At 42.7% G+C, this 20,142-nt stretch overlaps 1 protein-coding gene across 12 annotated transcripts in view; it reads left to right on the forward strand.

Moving 5' to 3' along the window:
* The first annotated feature begins 9,790 nt into the window (after positions 1–9,790).
* TENM4 (teneurin transmembrane protein 4) overlaps positions 9,791–20,142 on the forward strand; it is a 690,656-nt gene continuing 680,304 nt past the window's right edge. For 7 of the 12 annotated variants that reach the window (XM_016161407.2, XM_016161401.2, XM_016161406.2 and 4 more), the window contains exon 1: positions 13,541–19,912. The gene's annotated coding sequence lies outside the window, so the exon portion shown is untranslated. The other 5 variants (XM_016161403.2, XM_016161409.2, XM_016161404.2 and 2 more) reach the window with 4 other exon arrangements.

The following is a 20,142-nucleotide window of genomic DNA, read 5'->3' on the forward strand; positions in this document are numbered from 1 at the left end:
AAGTATTGTGCAGGGGAGAGAACACTGATCATGAAGTCAGAAGCCCTGAGCTCGAGCCTTAATTCCATCCTCTGTGATCCCTTTAAACCTCAATGTTCTTATCTTATAAGACTATATTCCTATCTTGTCTACTACTTCACAGTGCTGCTGTGACAATCATGAAAGATAATGGATGTAAAATGCTTTGTAAATTGTAAAGCACTCCACTGAGGTAATAGAATATCATTATTCTACCCACATATAAGATTGGCAGACAGTTTACTATATTATAATTTATACCATCTGGTTTATTTTTGCTTTTTAACAAAGTTTTTCTCATAGCAAAAATAAAATGGGTTTATTATGGAAATTTTGTAAACATTAAAAAGGCAAGAAAAAAGGAAACTGAAGGAAACTGAAAATCACCATTAATTTTATCATTAAGAAATAATCACTGCTAACTTGCATATCTTTTATATATATGACATTTATGTGATTTACATATACATACAACTATTTCTCACTAAAATAGATATTATGGCTATTTTCTCAAATCATTAAATATTTTTCTATGGCATCATTTCTTATTTTTAATAGAAGAAGGGAGATGCAGATAGAAGACTGCAGAAGTTAAGCAAAAACTGAATTAGAAGTATTGCCATAGACTCACAGTGAATTTTACTTTAAAAAAAAAAAATTACATATCCCCATTAAAAAGAGCTAGACACAATCCTAACCCAATAGCAATGAGTAACTCCTAGTAGCAAGATTGTGGTTTCTAAATACCATTTCCCACTAAAAAGAACTAGGGATCCTCCAAAAACTGAATGATTTCAGGTCTGGCTTAGGACAAGGTGGGCCCAGAACATCTATTATCCCAGAAAACAATGAGGCTATCAAAGACTTGACCAAAGATGGGGCAGTTTTAACATCAATGTGAATGATAACTGAAATGAATGAAAATACATTTAAATACATGAGCTCATAATGAGTCAAAAACAAAAAAAAAACAAAAAAAAAAAACCTTCATTCTTACCTCTGGAGGATGCTAGGGAATCAACTTATTTTTTGGAAACCTGATAAATAAAAGGAAAGAATCAAACATTTATTTGATAAGCAAATAGTCCATGAGAGGGAATTTCTCTTTATAGAATTATTCCACTTAAAAAAATAGAATATGACCAGTTTACACTTCTAGTGAAAGGTGAATCTAGTCAGTGAATGTCAAAGACTGCTAACGTCACAGAGACAGACAGAAACACAAATGCCATCTAGAAAGCAGTCTTGCCCCAAAGAATTAACTCTGAATTGGGTTAAGCTTCTAGAACTATCACTTTACAGGAAATATAAGATGTAGAAGACCATGTTAAATCAGCAGGGTACAATCAGTAAACTCAGAAACTCCACAGAACAAACAGCCCGGTCTGTTTCACAAGTGTGTATGGGGAAGAAGCAGGGGGGAATAGAAGGAGGAAAACCTATAAGTGAAAAGAGACTTAAGAGATTTATCAACCAATTGCAATGTGTGGAGTTTGTTTGGATCTCAATACAAACAAACTGAAAAAAAAAAAAGGATTTATGAAACAATCAGGCAATTTAAACAGTAACTGGACAGTTTATGACAGTAAGAAATTATCGTTATTTTAAAATGTGTATATTGTGGGTTTTAAAATATATATTTATTTATATTTTAGAGGTATCTAATACATTTAGAGATATCTACTGAAATATTTATGGAAAATTAAATGGTACCTTGGATTTCATTCATAATAATGGGGGAAGGAGAAAATGGGGAGGGATAGAGATAAAACAAGGCTGGCAGTGAATTAATAATTATTAAAACTAGGTAATGGGTATAGTTTATTCACCAAACTTTATATATGTTTGGAATTTTCCATAATAAAGAAAGATCACAAAAATATTTATTATTGATCTTTTCTAAGTTTTTAAAATATTCTTCTATACCGTGACCTATCTATAATGCCTGTATAAATAGTTCAATAGACTGTGACATACCATAATATATTTAATCATTTACTAATTGGTTGACACTTAGATTGATTCCAATTTGTCTCTATTCCTACTAAGACTCTTTCACATAATTCTTTGATTCTATGATTATTTTCTTTTAATTAACTCCAAAATGTAGACATAGAGTTCTGGTTTGAAATCTCCATACAATGGAAAGTTTTTCTCTTTTAGAAAGGTTGTGACAATTGGTAGCGTAGAGAGAGCAACTATTTTTCTAGGTATATCATTTTTCTCTGATACTTTTCTCATTTGATAAGCAAACAGAAAAAAAAAACAGTATTAGCATGTCTTGCATTTCTTGGAGTTATGAGTATATTACATATATATCATATGTTTAGCTTTGTACTTTTTGATAAATTAGCTTTTTATGTCCTTTGCCCACTTTTTAATTGAGATGCCTTTTTCTTATATATTTACAAACCTCTTTATATATTAAGGATAATAGCACTTTGTATGTTTTAAATATTTCCCCCAACATTTAGTTGTTCTTTTGATTTTTGTCTTGGTTTTATAAATATACAAATATTTCAAAATTTGTATATAGTTAAATTTTTGACATTTTCCTTAAAGATTTTTTTCCCTTTTCATGTCACATTTAAAAGTTTTCTTTATTTACCTCCAAAATTGTGTAAATTTTCACCTAAGTTTTCTTCTAAAATTTCATATTTTCTCTCTATTTGTTCAGTGTGAAATTTTTAAGGAAATCTATAAGGAACAGGGGTCTAACTACCGCCCTTACTGATGTGGCTTTGCAGTTACCATGGCACTGTTAATTGAAATATTCATCCTTTCCCAACGGATATGAAACTGCAACCTCCTCTGACTGTGTTTCCTTTTAAGAGTCAACAGATAATATAATTTAATTCACTCGTTTAACTGTTTTGAGCAGCTACTGTGTGCCTGATCTTGTTAGCTACTTGAGATTTATATAAGTGAATATGGTATAATCAATGTGATTTCTCTAACTAAATTTAAATGAAGCATCCATGTAATGAAACAGTATGCAACTATAAAAAAGGAATAAGGTGGCACTTAATTCCAAGTTATATTGTTAAATGGAAAAAGTAGTATGCAGAACAGAACAGTATACGCTTATTTGGAGGTGAACATTAATCTGACTCCTTTTGTCCCACAGGCTGATAAAGCCTAGAAATCTTGTATAACAATCTGATATGGTAGTAGTAATAGAATTTTTAAAAATATGGCTGTTAGAGGGAGTAAATGTATGAATACATGTAAAACATTAGGTCAGTGTCTGGCATGACAATCAGAATCACCCTACAGAGAGGCTTTGGTAATTTAGTGGAGGAATTTGTGGTAGATTTTTTGTTTGCTTTGTTTGTTACATTCTTGATTACCTCTGGACCAATGGTCTTGGCTCTTTGGACCAATACGCAATTCTAAGAAAGACTGCAGACTTCCAGGACTTGGAAGTGAATTTGATTTAGCTTTGTAGAAGACCAGCCTCTGCCATCTGATCTACCCCACGTGAAAAAGGCAAATCTACACTAGTGACAATGAAGCCTATTAGACAAATGATAAGAAAAGACAAGACAAAAATTGGCAAGAAAGGAGGCTTTGGTTGAGATTCATCCTTTTGGGAAACTATCATATGGTATTAAGCATGCAGGAGAAAAGCTTTGGGAGAGTTTCTTTTGAGGAGACTATTGCCAGCAGCCCTTGGAAAGAAAAAGTTATGCAAGCAATGTTAGCTGATAGAGCACCTCTCTGCTGTGAAATTGGGGGCTGACCTAACCAGAGAGTATACTTTTACTGTGGAATTTTGCCAGCTTGTCACCTTTGACCACAGCAGATGCTGCTATTTTCTGATCAGTGTTTTCCCTGTTATCTAGGAGCAAATGTCAGTGGAGGAGCAATCGGAACCATTATATACTCATCTGAATCTCAGCCGCACTGCCCGAACCACATGCCCTCAAAGGCAGAGAGTATAGTGTGCCAAGGGATGGAGTAATTTCATGTAAAGTACCCATCTTTTAGAAGTGCATGTGTATATGCACTTAAGACGGATGGGAACCCACATTCATTTGTTCATTTCACAAATATTTATTGAACATCTACTTTGTGCCAGGCACTGTGCTAAGTGCTGTGGTTTACAGCATTGACCAAGACACTCATGGAACTTATATTGAAAGTTGGGTAAATGTTTTGTTTTGTTTTTAAAGTAAAACAAAGGCATTCACCAATAATTTCAGCTTGTGAAACGGTGATGAAGGGTATAAAATAGCCTGCAATCATGGAGAGTAATGGGATGGCCTACTCTAAACAAGATTAACCATACCAAGAAAATGTACTGCTTGTTCATGGAGAGCTCACTTCACTGCCAATATCATTAATTCTGTCCATCTGTCTATCCAATACAGTATGTCGACTGAGTCGGAAAAAGTTTGAATCTGGCTTTGCTGTTTATTATTAGTTGTGTGATCTTGGACAAATTGCTTAATTTCTTTGCCTCTATTCTCACCTATGGAATAGAGGTAATAATCATATCTATCATATAGTGTTGCTCTAAAATTTAAATGAGTCAATGCCCTTTGATTAGTCCTGGGCACAATGGTCAATCCATGCTAGTTATTTTGTTAGTAGCATTTATTTCTTCACTCAGTGAAGGAATATTTGCTAAGAACCTCTGAGTGCCAAATATTGGGCTGAACATTGGAGTGGGAGCTAGGAGAGACAAGATCCAGCTATTTCTCTAAAAAGAGAAAACTTACATGAATCCAATCAGAAGCTTTCCCTTTCTTCTTTATCAGACACATTCTAAAGTCATCGTTCACCCCCAAACCAGCTTTTAATCCCAAGACAGAAAGAGAGCTCACAGGTTAAACTGACTAACTGGTCAGAGAATAATACCTAGCCTCATCTCTTGGCTTTGAAAAGTGGGGTTGTGTATTCTGGGAAAGGCACTGAACTGGGAATTCTGGGGAACTGGATTCCTATTCTGATTTTTTTGAGCCAGAACCACACAAGGCTCGGTTTACTTACCCTCCCTCCCAAGCCATCTTGGGAATTTGATGAGATAACATACATGAAAGCTCCAGAGCCACACAGAAGCCTTTCCAAGAATTTCTACTGTTCTTTCTTTAGTTCTAGCCACTGCTCTGCTCCCTCCCTGGGCTTCTATTTCTCTCATGCAAATTGGAAATTAACAGGATCCCAGCCAGTGTGGGTCCAAGGCTTGGATAAATCAACAGACATGGTGTAGTTTGAAAAGGTGAAAGGGCTATACTTTTGTTAGGTGTTATTATTTTTAGGTTGGACTATCCACATAGTAAACATTTCTGTGAGATGAAAACTCACAGATGCTGAGAGAATCTTACCAGAGAGCCATTTAGAGCAACCTCTCCAAGGAATAAGGACATCCCTTGGCCCGCACTTATGCCCTCCCCCACCCCAATTGTGAACATTTGATGGAGCTTATCAGTGGGTGTCCAAACCCTATGTAACCAGCTTTCATATTTATGTAGTATCAGACAAGAGGCATGAAGCATTGTCCCTTGCCCCTCTACATGTCTCCTAAAATATCAGCTTTCTGAAATAATTTTACAGTAACTGCTAGACTCAAGTGGTTTTGCAAATAAACACATTTCCTAATTAAAACTTACCCTTTAAAGTCTCACATTTTCTTGGCCCCACTATAGGTTTTCTTTTTCTTGTAACATATTACAGAATCAATAAGGGCAATGCAAACATCTTTAATATATACAGTTTTAACAGCTCTAATAACATATCTGCCTTCATAAGAACACCTTCTCCCCTTCTCCAGCCCAGCTGATAATTTCCCCTGATTTGTTAAATGCCTTCTTATTTCACTCTCAAAGACAAAGCTTAAAAGTGGTTAGTCTTAAGGGGGAGTAGGAAAGGTAGATTGAAAAGGGATAAAGTGGAAGAAGGAGGGGGTCCCAGCAATTTTTCCTTTGTATAACAGCTTTTTATTTTTGTTATGAAAGTAATGAATGTTCATTGTGAAAAATTAGGAAGTATGAAAAAAGCATGAAGAAGAAAACATATATTACACATCATTCTATTATCCAGAGCCAACCATTGTTAATATTTGGCATTTTTTCAGATTTTTCTCCATTAGGATTTTTATATAGTTAACAATTTTGAAGTCAGCTTTCGAAATTTTTTGTGATAACATTGGAAATTTTTCATGTACTGAAAAACCACGAGAAAGAAAAACTTTAGAGTGGCTGCATAATACTCCAGCAAGGCTGTCCCAATTTACTTATCCTCCTTGACCCTTTAGGCTATTTCAATTTTTTCTCATTATTAAAAATAATGTACTGCTACCATACTCAATGTACTGTTTTTGTTGTTGGTTGGTTGACTTTTTCTAGGTAACACATAGGGCTGGCTGTTTAAAGGGTCTTAGGCTGAATTTTACAGCAGTGTTTCCTATGGCAAAGAGCAGTCAAACAGGAGACTCCCAAGCCTGTTATAGAGTTAGATTACAACATGATAACAACTGACCTTACTTTCCACTCTAAAATCTCTACTTCCTCCTGAATCCTTTTGGCTTAGGAATGAATAGTGCCACCCTCTACCCAGATACCCAAGCTTGAGAATTAGGAGTCACTTTGGACTTCTCCTTGGACCTCTTCTAACCAGTGACCAAAATCTGTTCATTTTACATCCTTGATCTCTCTCAAGTCTCTTCTCTGTTGTTCTCACTGAAATTGCCTTAGTTTACCTAAATGACATAACTGAACATCTCTGGTCTTCCCAAGCCACTGCCTTTAATCCATTTCTCCATACTTATGTCACATCATTTTTTTTTTTTCAAATACATTTAAGATCACATGCCTCCTCTACTTAAAGCCTTTAATAAGTCTCTGCTCTCTACCACTATGCAGTACCTGAGCTTTCAGGATGTTTGAGATTCTTAGCTTCCTTCATGTCCCTTCAAGATCTAAAACTACCTACTGTGCTAGACTCTACCCAGATACTTCCTTCACGTGCCAAGCCTGTGGACCTAATGAGTGCTTCATCTTGGTCCTTGTGCTTATACCGTTACATCTCCTTAAAAAGCAACTCCCCTCCCTTCATGTGAGAGAAGGTCTCACTAACTTTCTTGCCTTTAAAACTCAGCATGAACGCTACCTCCTATGGGAACTCTTTCCCTCAAGGGTCTGACTGCGTATCCTTCTGCACTCATATTCTGCTTGCTCCTTAGGCAGAAACCCACTCCACTGTGCCTTGAAGGTGGGGATTGGGCTTTGTTCATCTTTTTTAACCTCTAAATACTTTAGTTGTCTATTTCCTGAAAACAAGAATAGTCTCCTACATCACAGTAATTATCAAAGTCAGGAAATTAACACTGATGCATAGTATTATCTAACACACAGACCTTATTTTAATTTTACCAATTGTCCCAGCAATGCTCCCATCCAGGACCACATGTTACATTTATCGCCATGTAGTCAAACCATTTCTTTGATCTGGAACTGTTTTGAAGTCTTAGTTTTTCATGACTTTGTGAATTTTTAAATTTTTTTTTTTATTTTGGGATTTTTTGAAGAGTCCATGACAGTTCTCTCATTGAATGATCCTCAGTTTGGGTTTGTCTGAGGTTTCTTCATAATTAGATTCAGGCTATTCATTTCGGGTGGGAATACCACAGAAGAGATGTTACATTCTTCTCAGTGCATCATTTCAGGAGTTACATGATGTTTATTTGTCATATTCCTGGTGATGCTGTCACTTGATTAAGGTGGCTTTGGCCAGGTTTTGCCACTGGACAGTTATTATTTTTCCCTTTGAAATGACAAAGATACTTTGAGACTATGCAAAATACCTTGTTTCCCATTATACTTTGATCCACTACATTTAGCATTTGGGCTTCTGTTTTCTCATTGGTCAAATGAGCTGCATAAATGAAATGTGGATTTCAGAATTTTCACTCTCAAGGATTCCTTTATTATCAATCCCGTTGCCATGAACCTCATATTTTGAAAGCTTCTGTCCACCAAACAGATGACATTTCACAAGGTATACGAGACTCATTTTCCTATTATACATTCATCAGACATGTCTACTGCATTGTATGCTCACAAAGGCAGAGCCTGTTGGCCTTTCTACTAGATACCCAGAGCCAATCATAGTGCCAACCACAGAGTAGGTGTTCAACAAATATTTGTTGAAGGACCGAGTCTGTCAATCACAGCTTATGCCCAGCATTCGAGGTATGCAGTGGGAACACAAAATTGATAAATGCTTTCCAAAGGAAGCAGGAAGCAACTTGATATTTTAGTTAGCCTCCAGAGGCTTTGCCACTGGTCACTGTTCAGCTATCACAAAGATTTTAAAATAGATTGGACAGAGCACATGGAAACCTCCCACCTACTCCTATCCATCCCTGCCTTTCTGTAGTGCCTCGGATGTTAAAGGGGCATATTAGCACGCCAAGTTTATCATCTTTGGGTTGCCTCTGAAGCACACTGAGGGCAGATGGCAACTAGCCAGTCTCCTGACTGTATAATAGAGCTTTTTAAATACCCTAGACCTTGTTTCACATGTATATGATATTAGTATTGTCACATTTCCTCCTTCATTGAGCACTTGAGATTATGGAAATATAATGTAGCAGAAGATCATGAAGAGTTTTCTTTGTTTTTTTTGTTGTTGTTTGTTTGTTTGTTTGTTTGTTTTTTTAAAGGATGGCAGGGAAGAACACTAACATTAGTTGAGCATCTCCTATATGCCTAGTGCTTTCTTTGTTTTCTCTTTATATCTGTATCATAACTGGTGAAGTAGATATAATTATTCATTTTACAGATTAGAAAATAGTCTGGGTGATGGAGTAATAGTTCGCATTGCACTACAACTAGCTTGCAGCATGCAGCAGGGCAGGGGTGGGTATTTCTCCAGTCTGTTTCCAAAGCTCTTGTCAGTTGCCACAGCACCAGGTTGCTTCTCCCATCATATAAAAATGTCCTTCTCTTGGAAATGCGCTGGCGATCACAATCCAGACATGCAAAGGACAGATATCTCTGGGACCATATTCTCTACAGTTTTTAAAATAATTGTTATCACAAGTCAGTAGCTGTGACCATGATTTGGGGGAAGTTGCCAGAAGAAGCAGAGCCTTTCTTTGGGCATCTTGAGTGCCTGAAGAAGGAACTCAAGTTCTCAGCTCTTAATTAACTCTGGCTGTGTTGCAGCAGCAACGCAAGAGAGACCGTCCCTAGAAAAGCGGTGAGGGTGTGAAATAACTTCAGGTAGGCAGGGAGGGAGGCCACGGACCCCAGAGAGACCCCGGAACTGGTGAGGGGAGGGTGGGGGAGAAGATCAGACAACACTGCAGAGAGACGGGAGAGAAAGCCAAAGAGGGAGGAAAGAGAACAAAAGGCAAGAGGAGTAGAGAAAACTCGGGACAAGGAAGGGAAAAGTTTGAGAAAGGGGGCGAGAAAGAAAGCAAGGACGGTTAAGAGGAGACCAATAAAAAGAGTGAATTGAGAGAACTCGGAGAATTCGAGAAAGAAAACGGGAAAAGAGGAGAGACAACGGAGAAGGAAGCGGAGAGGAAGGGGAGAGAGGAAGACATTGGAGAGAACAGAGTCGCGCGTGAACCCAGAGGTTGGTGAGTGGCCCCAGGAGGACGCTCATCACCTGCGTGGCGCCCCCCCGCGCCGTGGTGCGGCCCTGCTCGCAGCGCCTGTGCGCCGCCGCTCGCCTGGCCGCGTAGGATTGGCTCCCGCCTCCCATTCATGTAACCTGCGTTGTGCGTGTGCGTGTGTGTGTGTGTGTGTGTGTGTGTGTGTGTGTCTCTCTCGCCCTCTCTGTGTGTAAGAGAGCGAGGGTGGGGGACGGAGGCAGGCAGGCGAACAGGCTGGGAGGGGAAGAAAAAAAGGAGGGAAGCTATTAAACACACTTACACACGCGCGCGCGTACACACCCGCCCCAACCCCCCAGAAGCCTCGGGATTGCAGCTGTTTCATGTGGGGCAGCAGTGCTGGTAGGGACGCCGGCCGGGAGCGGCCGAGAGCGGGAGCCCGGCGTGCGCGCGCGGCTGGAGGCTCGCTGGCGCTCCGCTCCCCACGGGAGCTATTGTTGGTCTCGCTGGAGCTGAGTGCAGAGCCGGGACCTGCTCCTTCCAGGGCGTCCACGGGCTCGCAGAGCAGAGGAACCGTGCTGCCGAGTGCAAGAGGAGCCACTGGCACGGCGCCTTGCCTTCCTGGTGCCCTCCTCCTCGCTTCCCCGGCGGTGGCAGTCTGCAGCCACGGTAAGGCGGCGTGATCCGCTCTACGGAAAAGCGCCTTGGGGACCGAGGCGGCGCCTCTCGCTTCTCTGCGCTCACTAGCTGTGGCAGGGTCCCGGCAGCTCCCGCGGATTCCGGGGGCTCCGGGGGACGCTCTCCTGCTTCTCCGGCCCGCACTGGGGATGGAAGAGAGGGAGGCTGGGGCGCGGGTTGCCAGCGAAGCGAGCCAGTATGAAGCCGGGAGCCTCTGCCGCTGCAGCCCCTGGAGCCCTCCGCGGACTGGCGCCTGGGAGCCAGGGTGAGGGGAGGGCAAGGAGGTTGGCGCGGGCCCGGGACTCGGGACGGCGGATGGGAGGGAGGCAGCGCGTCCCGGGTTCGTCTGTCTCGCCGGGATCCCCTTCCCTCCCCGGCACTAGTGCCCGCAGCCCCTCTGCAGACCCGCCTGCCCCAGGGCCTCGGAGGGCGCTGGAGGAGCCCGCGAGGCGGCGCCGAGCTCCGGCGACTGCAGCCTGCCCTGCGGGGCAAGCGCTGGCTGCAGTGGCCCCTTCCGCGTAGCAATTGGAGCGAAGAACCAAGAGACAAGACTCAAGCCCCGCACCCTCTGCAGCGGGCGCGGCGTTTGCCTCTTCTCGCCCGCCGCCTTGCAGCGGTGTTTACGTTCCCTTCAGAGTGAGTTGAGTCGTCAGCCGCCGGGTGGATGCTCGGAGCGCCCCGGATTTGAGTGTGAGCGAGTGTGCGAGAGAGTGTGTGAGACTACTTGCACCCCAGGCTTCGGGAAATGTGCTCTGGGTTGAAATGTGATCACCGAGCTCCTTAGTCATTTTCCTTGAGATTTAAAAATGCAGTCTATTGGAGGAGCAGACAGAAAGGTGGTATCGCAGGGTGTGTGTGTGTGTGTGTGTGTGTGTGTGTGTGTGTGTGTGTGTGTACACGTAACCGGGGAATACACAGCTAACTACTGGGGGCAAAGGGAGGTTCAACTGGTGAGTCCTCATTGGTAGGCGGTAGGGTGGGCTTTGCTGGCCTCTGCCCGCTGCTTCTCTGCCCTGCCCCCGCCTAGGCTAGGTTGGAAAGTACTGGAAATTCAACTGCGTGGTCACTAACTTTGGGAATTGGCTTCCTATTCAGGGCGAGACATTAAGGCGATTTGTGCACCGTGGTCCATGTGGACGAGGGTGTTATTACTCGGTTGGGTGTGGGTACCTCTTCAGAACCGTGCCAATCCCCCGTGTGGTCCCTAACCCCCTCTAACCCCCTAGCCCTGGAGAGAAGGTTGGTAGAGATGCACTTATCCATCAGCCACGCATGCAGCGAAAGGGGCGCAGAGAGAGGCAGCCTGGATTTTGCCAGATTCTGCGTGCACTCTTGGTGTTTGACTAGCCCATGAAATTGCCCTGCCGCTTTGTGGAAGGCCGCGGCGGGTCACGCTTGGGATCCGAGTGAGTGCCGGGGCGAGGGGTTGCCCATGTGCTGAGCTGTGCAGCCGCGCACACAGGGCGATCTGCCAAACGGCATCGCGGGCAGTTATGTAAACTGCCTCAGTGATTACCCAGAAGCGCGATGTGAGCACCCTGTTCGCAAAAGACAAGCCTGAAAGTTTGCCTGCTTAGGGAACGTAAGTACCGGGGCGCTCCGCACCCCTGGAACCGGAGAGCAGGGAGACGCCTAGCACCACGGAGGCGCCCACTTCTGCCATGGGCTTTGGGTGTTGATACTGCTGTCCCCAAAGAACCAGTTATCGAGGGAGAGACTGAGTGGAGGATTCGTGGTTGTTCAGAGGGAAAAAGCCGGTCAGAATTCAGGGTCCCTTGAGTCCTCAGAGCCCGAAGGGATATTGGGAAGCCTTCCAGGAAATGCTGTTTTAGGAAACTGACTTTGTGTACTGGGAAACCCTAAAGCCCCTCTTCTCTGCCTCTCAGGGCGCTCCTCCCCATCTTTCACACCCTATGCTCTTCACGTGTTTGAAACCTGCCCGCGATGCCTGGTCCCCTTTGGAGATGCCAGGCATCCCGGCCCACTCAGGCAGGGGGTGAGGAGGGCGCGTGCTGACCTCTGCCAGGGTCGGCCACCTTTATGTACCTATTCCTGGTTTCCTAGGCTAACCCCGCGCTAATGGGGATGGGATGGGGATGGGTGCGGACTATGGCTTCCTCCACGCTCCGCGCCTAAGCGGAAGGCAGTTTGCTTCTGTTGCGTTTATTCTCTCCCCATCTTGCTGCTTCCCTTCGCCGCCGTAGCATGGAGCGCGCTGATGGTCTTTGACAGAGAAAACACAGAAGTAGAGTGTTTTTAAATCTTGTTTTTCGCCTGTAGAGGGATAAGCCACCCTAGATCTGACAGAGCTGTGCGGAACGCTAAAGTCTGGGGCACAGTGGCCCTGAACTCCCTTCCTCCCGCAGCCGGGGAGTGGTGGTGTGCTTGGGTGGGGAGTGTTTTGTTTTTGCCACATTCCAGCGTCCCGAAACCCTGCATCCCCTCCCCCTGAAATCCTGGGTCTGTCTGAGTGTGTTCCGCGCTGTAAAATAAATCCGCCCTCTCGCAGACCTGTGGGGCCGTTCAGATTTCCTGCCGCTGCCATGATCCTTAACAATGCGATTGCAAAGCTCGTGCTCGGCTGGGAAAAATCCCCAGGTGGCGGCCGGCCGCGCTTTGACCTTGCTGCAGGCGCCTTTAACCCGGCTACCTGGAGGGCTCGGGCTCGGGCTCTGCCACTGGGGTCCGGGAAGGAGGAGAGCGCACAGGAGGGGCTGGGTTAGCTCCCTGGCTAGGGCGTGTATCAAGTCGCGGTCGGGCGGCCACAGGGAAGGATCGGGGCTCAGCGGCAACCTGTTTCCCCGCGCGCAGTGGCTGTACATTCCCGCTCCTCCTCCTCTGCATAGGCCTCTGGCCGCCTCCCGATTCCGGGGTCGACTGCGTGGGCGAAGTTCCTTCGAGCTCTCTCCCGCGTCCGCAGGGTGCTCCGGGATTTGGGCTCCTTCGCGGACAGAGCCGTAGTCCGGGCGATCGGGGCCGCTGGGTGGGCGGGGCCTGGGAGGGAAACCCAAGCCGAGACCGCCTTGTTCGAGGCCAAGTTCCTGTCCAGAGCGCCATGCCGCTCGGGGTCCCGGCTACTCCTTCCTCCGCTCTCCCCTCCTGGTGGGTTCTCGGGACCCCTGGCGCTCCCCCGGCGCCCTGCGGCTCAGCTTTGCCCGGTAGCTCTCCTCACCAAAGTTAGGAGTGATGTTTTCACAGGTGGTGGCAGTGGAAGCTCTGCGTGGGTCTTGGGGAGGGAGGTGTGCGGCGAGGCCAGACGTCGAGCAAAAAAAAAAAAAAAGAATTTCTCTCTTTGTAGGCGTTATAAGGTAATGATGAGAAAGAATCTGTTTTCTCTGGTAAGGATGATGATGGAAAGTCCCTCCACTTAGTGGAGTTGGACCAGTCGGATCTGATTTCCTGGGGTGAAAGACTGTCTCCTCTTGGCGGTGCCTTTTGTGCAGTAGGTCTTTGTGAATGGAGAATTGAATGCCCCCAGTGTGCCTCAGGCAAGACTAAGGACATAAATGTTCTTATAGTTTTAGGGAGCTAATTCTGGGAAGATTTTATTCCTGTGTCTTTAAACGAATTAACCTGTGCGAATTAACCTGTGGATTTCTCATCCTCTGGGGTGGGAAAATTTTCAGGAACGGAGAGTTTGATTTTGGAGAGCGATGTCTCAGATTCATGTGCCAGCATCCCATTCTCTTTGAGCTTGGGGTAGAATGGGTGCAGTTAGCCAATAAACCATCCTATGGACTGTGGGGGAGGAAGAAACACTGTTGCTAACTGCGGGCTCAGGGGTGGAGGTGGGGTGGGGACAGAACCAGTGCTTGGCCTGAAGAAAAATCATCAGAGAACAGTTCCACAGCGAATGGAATGATCTGGAATATGAAATAGTGAGCTTGCCACAGTGTTACAGAAGATTGGGTGCTGGTAATGGGCAACTTGGATCTCCAAGGGCTCTCCTCCAGTAGATCTCTTTGAGGTATAATCTCACCCCTGCTGTTTTATGGGAATAAGTTGATAGGATGTGAGTTTAACCTCTTACCTTATTGGGTGGGAATTATGGTTGTGTGGCCTTGGGCAAGTTATTTTTGAACTTCCAGTTCTCTCCTGTGTGAAAGGAGAAGATATTATCTAGTTTACAACACAGTAAACCTCTGACACATAGTAGGCCATTAACAAATGATGATTCCCTTCCATCTCCTCCATCCCTTTCCAACAATGTGCATTTGTTGGGTGGGGGTTGGGCAGGGAAATCAACAGCCTCAAAAGAACCGGCAACATTGCATCCACAGTCTATTTAAAACCAGCTCAAATGCTTGAAGCAAAAATATCTTCTCTTTTCTTAGAAAAGTCATTTCCAGTTTTGTTAGAATTTCTCCCTCATTGAGTCCTTTTTTGTTTTTCTGACAGAATTACATCCTTGCCCTGATTGGTGTGTTATATAACCTGGTTATTTCCAGATCAAAAGTTACAAATATGTGAAAGAAGGCGATTAGAAATTTATGATAAAAATTGTCGAACAAAACAAGCAAGAGACTCAAGATACCCACTCATTCTCTTTAACTGTCATAGATGTTGAAGGAAGATGAGGTCAAATAAGCACATGGTGCAAATCCTCACTTGGGTCCTGTCCGGTTCTAATGAACAGCTACTACTGTACCTGGATCCCAAGCCTTCTCCTGTTCCTGTCTCAGTACACTTTTCCTACATCTATGAATCTAAAAAGTGAAACAAAGGAACAAGGGGATTTAAATCACTTCCTGGCAGATTTGATTCCAAGAGTCTAGCAGGGTAAATCAACCTCAATCCCAGATCTAAGTGGCTGATTTTTACCTGCCTTCTTACATGGCCTGGCTTATCGTAACTGAAAGCTGAATCACTTCATCTTTGCTTTGCATAGACAGACTTCTGCAGGGGGCACTTTGAAAGTACTACATGCCCCTGTTGCAAGGAAACCAAGCACATATGGATCTCTGAACTTATATAGTTTTCCTTAAGGAAAGCTTCTAATGAAACATTATAAATGTAGATGCTTAGTTCTCCGTGGGTTATATATTTATTACTTTGTCACAGTTTTTTTTTTCAACTTTTGTCTTTATTATATCTAATTACTAAATTATATAATTAGATATAATACCAATTATATTTAGTTTCCAAGGTAATATATGTTCACTGTAGCAAAGTGAAACAATGTAGAGAAAAAAAAAAATAAGTGTCAGTACATCTTGGGTTTTACATTGTGACTTTATGAATGTAGAAAAATAAGATCATAGTTACAATATTTTGAAAGCTTATTATTAAAGATAGGTCTTTCCATGTTACAACTTTTCCTGGTATGGAAAGATTTTTAATGGGTACATAAACCCTAATGTTTTACTATGGGATAATTTATTTCATTGGTACCTAAAATTAGACTTTTTGTTTATTTTTAGTCTTTTTTTTTATATAACAAAGTTGCAGTAACTATTCTTGTACATACTGTGAAATTTTCATATTCCCTTAAGATAAATTCCTAGAAAATAAGATTGTAGGGTCAAAGGCAGATGCCATGCTAAGACTTCTGTCACACATGAAAAGCGGGAAGGTACACTGTGATTTCTACTTCATCTTTTAAACCAGAAATGGCAGTTTATGTTGCAATCCCTTACAGGCTTGGAGCCTAAGTAAGAGAGGGAGGCAGGGGTGACAATCAAACCTCAAGCAGGGGATTTGCATAACTTTGAGCTGTTATGCTAAACTGATAGGCAAATCCTTTTTCCAAGAACATTTTTCTTTCCTGGCTGTCTCAGAATCATCACTCTGTAGAGCTTCAGCCAGCAATGGAGTTGAAATATGTAAATATGTTCCTCTGTATTGTAGGTGGGGCTGGCTCCATGGTGAATGACAAACAGTTCCTTGGAGAAGTGTATATGTCCTTAGCATTTGCTGAGGTGGTGGATTCTTCCCTTACAGTTCTTTCCCTTTTCCTTTGGTTCAGAGGCCTTAGAATGGCCATCTAGCACATCTTATAAAGGAAACAGTTGAGACTAGTCTACAGCAAGCTCATCTCCACCTATTGTACTGGCATTTGGTTTGGGAAGTCAGCCCAACTGTCTTTCTTTATGGTCCCTGGGCATAATAATAATAATAATAATAATAATAATAATAATAATATCATTATTATTAACATGCCTACATGCTGTTTCCAAAGTGGAAGGAGTTAGGCATTTCATCCCATCCTTGCACTGACCTGTTCAATCAGAAGGTGTATTTGTCAGTCTAGCTCTTTCACATGTCGGATTTCTGTGACCCTGAAAAGATATGTTCCCCATGGTTAGATAACTCTTCAAAGAATTCAGTGGAGCCAGTGGAGGAAGTCTAGTCTTCCCATTTCCAAGGTGCCCCCATGCTTAGCAGGAGGCATCAGGAGTTCCTTTAGATCAGCCCATGAGGTCACCTCAGGGTCATTGGATGGTGTGGTCACCAGAGAGGACACCTGCTCTGCTGGTGGCCGACTTTGAATTCCCAGAGTGTTTGGATGCTGCCTTTGATACTGATACCACTCTGGTTTCACTAGGGAAGATGAGGGAATGCTTTTGTCCTTTGTCATGTTCTTAACATCAAATCTGGTCTTTTTCTTCATTTGGAAAACAAAAAGGAAACAGGATGTAAATGTTGCAGGATCTCAAAAGTAGCTGAGGAGTGCCCCCTGCCCCCTTTCCCCTAGAGTACTGCATTTGCTTTGCAGATGGTAGCCCTGTAGCCTGGGCTGACAGTGGAAAAGGGTATCAGATGCAATTGTTTAATCATTGTAATCCTTAAGAACATTAGGTTTTAATAATGTTTTTCTCTTATAGAGTTGGTTTTCTTGTTGTGGAATGATAGTTGATTTCTAAAAGTCTGGTCTTTGAATCCCTTGGAAGTCAAGCAAAAGGATTACAGCTAATACATTATGGCTTTGGGTAAAATAATTGCCCATTCTTGGGATGCTTCCCTCTATAAAATGAGGTTGCGAGAGGAGAGTAGATTTGCTGTTTTGAAAGGTAGTGTTTCTCAAACTTTAATACACACACATCACACAAGAATCTTGTTAAATCGTAGGTTCCAATTCAATAGGTCTGGAGGGGGCCCACAAATCTGCATTTCCGACAGGCTCTTAGGTGGCGCCATGCTGATGGTACCTGGCCCACACTTGCTCTAACAAAGTTTCAAGCTACCTACTCTGACATTATTTTAGAAAATAATAGTAATGACTACCAGATGTCAGGAGGAGCTGTCTTATTTTAGTAGATTGTCACTGTAAAGGGAGATGTCCATTCTTTCCTTTTGGGTTTCTAGAATTAGCATCTTCATTTTGAAAGATAGTGGGAAGGGACATAGTCAGTTTTTTCATCTGGTGGTTGTTGAGGGAGGAGGTGGAAGAACAGGGCAAGAGCAAAACAAACATGTTTTGAGTGCCTTCTGTGTTTCAGGTAGCTGCTGTTATGCTCATGTCCTAGATGAGGAAACTGAGGCTCAGTAAGGCAAGCCATCTGCCCAGGGTCACACACCTAGGATTTACATTTGATCATAGGCCTCTCCGGCTTCTAAATTCTTGCTTTTTCTAGAATGGCAACTTTGTAACTTTCTAGAATGCCATATAATAAAAATCTAGTGTTTAGTGAGGTGTTTCCCTTTAGAGGTCCTTTTACTGGGCCTATTTTGAGAGTGGATCAAGACATTTAAAAATTTGCATCATTATCATGCAAGCAATTAAAGTGCTTAAGAGCTTAAAAGCAATTTGTTCAAGTTGGTTAAATATCCGCCCTCCTCAATCTTGTTTGTATTATTAATTTACTCATCACACTGACATCAAAACCATTGCAAGGTAAATGTCAGTATCTTCTGATTGGTGAAACCTTTCAAATGAAAGGAGTTTGCATTGATGAGGTTCACAGTGGAAGGATCCAGTTCAGGGTGAGTCAGAGAAACCAACTTTTACTAAATAAACCCAGCCCTGCTTTGGCCTCTGGATGAGAATTGGTCGTTTAAACGTTTTATTAAAGCGCAGTTATTCTGAGAACCAGTCATCGGTGCAGCTCTTTGCAAACATTAATTAGCTGATCTTCACATCACCCCCATATGGCGGATAAATAACATTAACCCTGCCTTTAAGAGAACGAGTAGACACGTGGCAATGAAGGTGGAAGGCAAACTCTTGCCTTTCAGGAAGTATGGTAGAGGTACGTGGAATGAGGAGGCTATATGAGTTTGTCACTTAATAAATATTTATTGGGTGATATGCTAGATATTCTAGCTGTGCTGTGCAATGGGGTATCACTAGTCACAATTTAAAATAAATTTAATTAAAATTAAGAATTCATTTTCTCAGTTGCACTAGCAGGTTTCAAGTGCTCAATAGGGGATAGTGGCTACCATGTCAGAGTGTGCAGATATATAACATTTCTATCATTGCAGAAAGTTCTGCTAGAAAGCATTGGTCTAGAAGGTTAGGATAATCAAAGACTAATGCAAAGATCCCTGCCCTTGTGGAAGTCTCATGTAAAATTTCCTAAAACAATAACTGAGATGTGACAGCCATTACATAAACCAAACTGCAGCTAAGTTGTTTGACGCAGTGGTTAAGGGACCTAGCTCCTGGAGCCAAATAACTTGAGTTCAAATCCTGGGTCAGCCACATGCTGGTTGTATGATTAGAGGTAGTTTATTCATACACTCTGTGCCTTTGCAGATTCATGCTATTTTTCACTGTCCTTATTAGCCAATATTATTTCTGAAACTGTGTTGGATTCTGGAGAGGGTGCTGGGAGATAGTTCTTTCCTTTGCTGCTGGTGGAAAACAAATTAATACAACCTTTTAGGAAAGCAGTATGGCAATAACTGTCAGTAGTCCTAGAAACACTTATTTCCTTTAGTCCATTATTCCAGTTCTAGGAACCTAGCCAAAGAAAATAATCAGAGATAGGCAGGAAAGATTTGTAAGAATAAAAATGTTCATCGTAGTGTTATTTATAATAGTGAAAAAAAAGATAAACAATTGGATTGGACAAGAAAGGTATCTCGGAGCCAAACAGTGGAATATTAGAAAAGATTAAATGTTGTTTTTGAAAATGTGTTTTTGTGACATGGGAAAATGCCACTATAAAACTTATATTTTTAAAAATATTAAACACTATACTATTAAATTCTAAATATATTTTTCAAAGCAAGCATTGTTGAAGCAGGACTAAAGTTTGGATGTTATGAAGTACACTCTGGCCTTGAACGGAGACAAACACTGTGCTCTCTCTGCCATGTTATGTACTCAGAGCCTCCCAGCTGCTCCTAATCTGCCCTTTTCAGCAATTTTGAAATTTCTGGCTTATCCAATTTAGTGATTGTCTACCTTCAAGGCCAGGACGTACTTCTTAATGTCCAAAATGATTTCCTCTTTATGGCCGTTTAAGGCAGTTTCTGTGTGCACTCTGAGGTGATTCAGACTGAGCAGCTGGAGTCCGGAGAAGAACATCAGCTTTGGAGCCTGAAAGAATTGGGTTCAGACCTTGACCCTCACCTCCTTCCTGTGCAACCTTGGGCAACCTTTCTGTGTCTCAACGTCCTCATCTGTAGACTCAGGAAGCAAGAAATCCCATCTCGCACACGAGGATTAAGTGTTCCCTTCAGTAGAACATCTGGCACGTACAGGTAAATGAAAACACAAATGACTTCTTAGGCCATGTAAGACAGTGGAAAATGCCAACAGATTTTGGGTTGACTTCTCAGCTTCATTGTCTGGTAGCTACGTGAATTCAAGGAAGTTACTTAGATTTTCTGAGCTTCCGTTATTTATTTATTTATTTTTTCATTTATAAACTAGCAAATAGAAGTATCTACCTCAAAGGGTCATGTGGGGTTTATGAAGTAACTTGCACATT

Source organism: Rousettus aegyptiacus, unplaced genomic scaffold, assembly GCF_014176215.1.
Source record: "Rousettus aegyptiacus isolate mRouAeg1 unplaced genomic scaffold, mRouAeg1.p scaffold_m13_p_5, whole genome shotgun sequence".
NCBI classification, from domain to species: domain Eukaryota; kingdom Metazoa; phylum Chordata; class Mammalia; order Chiroptera; family Pteropodidae; genus Rousettus; species Rousettus aegyptiacus.